Source organism: Meleagris gallopavo, chromosome 6, assembly GCF_000146605.3.
Source record: "Meleagris gallopavo isolate NT-WF06-2002-E0010 breed Aviagen turkey brand Nicholas breeding stock chromosome 6, Turkey_5.1, whole genome shotgun sequence".
In the NCBI taxonomy this organism is placed as follows: Eukaryota; Metazoa; Chordata; class Aves; order Galliformes; family Phasianidae; genus Meleagris; species Meleagris gallopavo.
The window spans coordinates 18,024,579-18,028,721 of record NC_015016.2 but is presented as its reverse complement, the minus strand read 5'-3'; the positions used below and the strand labels follow the sequence as shown (position 1 = coordinate 18,028,721).

The 4,143-nt window shown below is 34.9% G+C and overlaps 1 long non-coding RNA gene across 1 annotated transcript; it reads right to left on the bottom strand.

Moving 5' to 3' along the window:
- Positions 1 to 2,038: 2,038 nt before the first annotated feature.
- Positions 2,039 to 3,908, bottom strand: LOC109368160. The gene is made up of 2 exons (XR_002115917.1): positions 3,820 to 3,908; positions 2,039 to 2,281 (listed from the first exon to the last, which is right to left on the bottom strand). It is a non-coding gene; the product is annotated as an uncharacterized LOC109368160 (long non-coding RNA).
- Between the last annotated feature and the right edge of the window lie 235 nt (positions 3,909 to 4,143).

Here is a 4,143-nt window from a genome sequence, read left to right as displayed (position 1 = left end):
AAATGCCATGTATAATAAGTTTACCAGTAAGCCATATTTATTGTCAGAGCAGTCTGTGTTTTGCTCTTGGAAACCAGACTTGAAGGCCGGAATCTTTTTCTTTCTAAAACTTGTTATTTTTCTCATATATTATACAGAATTAAATTCATTTATGTGATTGTCAAGAAAAGAACTAGCACATTATCAAGAAAAGAAAACAACAACTACATAGCTGTTTTCGCAAAGCAGGCATGGGATAAGAAGTACTGAGGGTTTTTCTAAAAGCTGAATTTAACATTTTAAGTAAATTGGTACACGGATTTCCAGAGTCCCGTGGTACATAATAATGCAGTTTTCTGCAACAGGTTTTTTTACTCAATGTTTGAATATTTGAATGAAGCTGAGGGGGGAAACACAACAAGATGTACATAGATTTACAAACCTTGCCTTCACAGACTGAAATTTCTTTGCCAGATTCTGATGCTGCAGGTGAACTACATTGACACAGGCTATATGAGTGCACTTCTTGATCATCCATGTTTGCTTCTCTTCATATAAACACAGGTGACACTTTGCCATTTCTTTGATGTTAATCAGGATAGATTTAACTGGTTTTGTGTATTTGTTGTTCTCTATCAGCACTTTTCAAAGCTTTTTCTTTTTTACTGTTTCTTTACTTAACCCACCCTACATCACTCCTGATGAAACCTCTGCATTTCTTTACTTTGCTACATTTGTCCTTTTGACATAGCAGTCTCACTCTCTGAAACACATAAGCAAATAGGCTATTTCCCTCATCTTTTCAAACATTCATACAACTAAAGCACTTAACAAGCCAGCATGTAAAAAGCAGCTAAAAGGTGAGTCTTTTCCAGATTTCTCCTTCTGTTTTACCAAGCTAGTCATCTGGTCTTAAATTTCTATGTTAAGTGTATGGCTCAGCTTAATCTATGTTCTGTGGTTTGGTCTGTTTTGACCTTACTGGTATAAACAACAATAACTAATCAATATGACAATAAAATGTGAAACTCTTCAAACTGAAAGAATCCAAATGCCTGAGAAGTTTAAGCCCTGAGATGGAACTTAGAGAAAAAGCTATCTGTCTGGATTTGGCACTTGGATGCCATCTCTTACTGTCTCTATAAGGACAAATGGCTCTGCAACCCTGTTGCAAGGCTGTTTGGATTGATTCCTGTAATGGAAGAGACTGGCCTGTTAACGCTAGGAAAGCACATAATGCTGATCCTAGTTAATAATAAATTACTCTAGGTACTTTGTTCAGTTCTCCCTGCATTTTTTTTCTCTTCTTCAGCTCAGCTTTTAAAAGACATGTTTGTCTGTGATGACCCTCAAAGTGAAAAGAGGCTGTGGAGATACAAACTTATTTACTCCAGTAATATCTGACGATTCTTGAAATGCCTGCACTGACATATGCCATGTCCCTAACTTTTACTTTAGCTTCCAAGAACAGTCTATCAGAAAACTTGGGCTTGAACAGAGCAGGGAAAGACAGCTAAACTAATTCTTACCACACTGGATTGAGAAATAGAAGTAATATAGCTCTATATAGCACTGCACTATGCTTCTGAGTAACTGTTGGTATATGTCTGCTGGGACTGGAATTGTTGCTCCACAGTGCTGTAAGCAAGTCACACAAGATTATCTATGTTTTCCACTAACTGTAAAATCAATTGTCAGTTCACAATTTCAGGATGAAATTCCAGCACTATCTTCTCTGAGCTTTTGATTTTTCATTTCACTTCTTATTTGTATAAGTTCCTATTCAGAGATGTGAGCAGACACGTGGTCTCCAGGCAGATGTAGCCATCTTTTAACCTGATTTTGCCACTCTGCTTAGATAAATTCACAATCTGACCCATAAAACCTTTTGTAAGCTGTACTATAAACTACTATAGTAAATCAGTATATTGCTCCCATAAAATATTTATATAATAGATACTGAAGAATCTTGAGACCCTGAGATTCTGTTTTCCTTGCTTTTTGGTTGCCATGTAAAAATGCAGTTCTGAACAGAAAGAGACAAAATACTGAACCTTTGAGCATTATTCTGAACATTTATTCCTACATAGAAGAAATTACTTGCATTTTTAAATATAAATTATTAAATAATATGAATATAATTAAATTTGTAGTAAAGAATGAACATCAGGAAAAAATGCATATGGATATCTCTGAATAAACTCTGGATAATTGGATTCTTCTTCCTGACTCTTCCTTTTGACCCTCTGCAACTTCTTTTTTCTTTTTGTCTGCTTTCCCTGTTTTCTTTCATACAACCATCCTGAAAAGAAACAGAATGAGTTTACTGTAGCCTTTTAATCTCAGTGAAAGATTTAGTATTGACAAAGACTAGATTTTTCTATATAACTTCTACATTACAATGCAATATCAAAAATCAAAAGCTAAAAGATATTTTGAACAACTTTGTTTTTACAATTTTCAAATTATTGCTTTTGATTCATGACAACAGAGCAATTTGTAAAATACCATGAGCATACATTTTTTCATACTTGCTAGTTATTTCCAACTTTTAAATATGCATTAAAAATCTGAATACTTTGGCTGTTGTGCCTCGCTTATTTGGGTAGGGGGTTTTTTTGTTTTTTTTTTTAATTTTGTTTGTTTATTTTTTAAGAGGAATAATGGTCATTGGTGCTCCTGAATGGGTTTCTGATAGTTAGTTTATGATTTTATCAGTCAAAGGGTTTTCGCTAACAAGGAAAGAGAACTATGGCTGGAGTATAAAACATTTTCCAGGCACAGAGAAAGACCATTTTCATTGACTAACTATAGCTAGAGGTAGCTAGGAAAAATCATCAATGCAAAAAAATATCCATCAGTAGAGTCAATTTGGAGCAGGTGGAAGTACAGTTTGAAAAGCATTCAGTGAATGATCATAACCTTATTCATTCCACAAAACAATTTCAATGTAAGTATCTGTAATAATATGATTTCACTGTGGATAAGATAAAAGGTGCATTTTGTAATGGTACTTTGTGCGGAGGTCTGTATCAAGTATGAGTGGATCAAATTTTTTATAGGAGGTTACATATAATTATTAAATACCAGAACTGACAGGCTTGATGTTCAAAACAAATGATGTAAATATATTCCAACTAAAAGGAGCTTAGTTTTCTTTCTCTTCAAATTCTCAAAATCAATTTTGACAAGGAAGGAGAACAAAAAACAAAACAAAACAAAACAAAATAAAAGAACAATATTGTGGCTAGATAACTAGTTTTGGATAACAGAATCCTTAGCTCAGTTTCTTACTCCACAATTAGTGCAAACATATCACTCAGTTGGATTCCCAATGGAATATAAGTATTCTGACTTTTTTTTTTTCCCAAAGGCACTATTCAATCTAAAATTTGCAGCTCAGAGTAGAATGAACATCCTTTAGCCCATTGTTCTGCTATCGGCAAATTAACAACTCCAAAATGAGAGTCCTGACTGCACAGGAACTGATTGAAGGAGAGAAAAAATTGATTTCAAATATCAAGTTCCCAGTTTACCTGGAACATGGCCTTGATCTATGTTTGAGATGTGTGGTCTCACGTTTTCCTTGATCATTTCTATCAAAAGTTCCTTCTTCCTGTTAAAAGATTGCCCCCTCCACCCTTTCCCCTTTTATGCAGTATAGGCTTCGTAGCAGTCAAAAAGGGGAGATTCTGGTTATGTCATTATTTGCTTAAGGAATGCCTGCCCACATATCTAATTTTTATGAAAAAGTATCATTTTCAGCAAAGAGTAGGAAGGGAAAGATGTTTTTTTTCTTTTCTAGATGCTTTTATAACAACAACAAAAAATATTGCTTACCCTCTGCTAAGTAAGAACATGGTCTACAGCTCCGAGACTTCACCGGGAACAAGGTGAGTTGTTTGTCATCCCTGCCTTTCAAATGGGAGACCTAATCTCTTGGCTGAAAGTCAATATTTAATTTTCTGTGAAAATCAGTTGTTTGAACAGATGGAGATGGGAATATCCCTTTAAACTCCAGAATGACTGATATGGTGTTTGATGAAGGCTGACTTCTGGGAGGAAGAGCAGTATGTTTGAAATACCGTAAAGGAGAGGAAGTTAGCCCAGGACTATCTGATTTTGACTGAATAACAGACCCACAAGACTACTGCACAAGAGGTG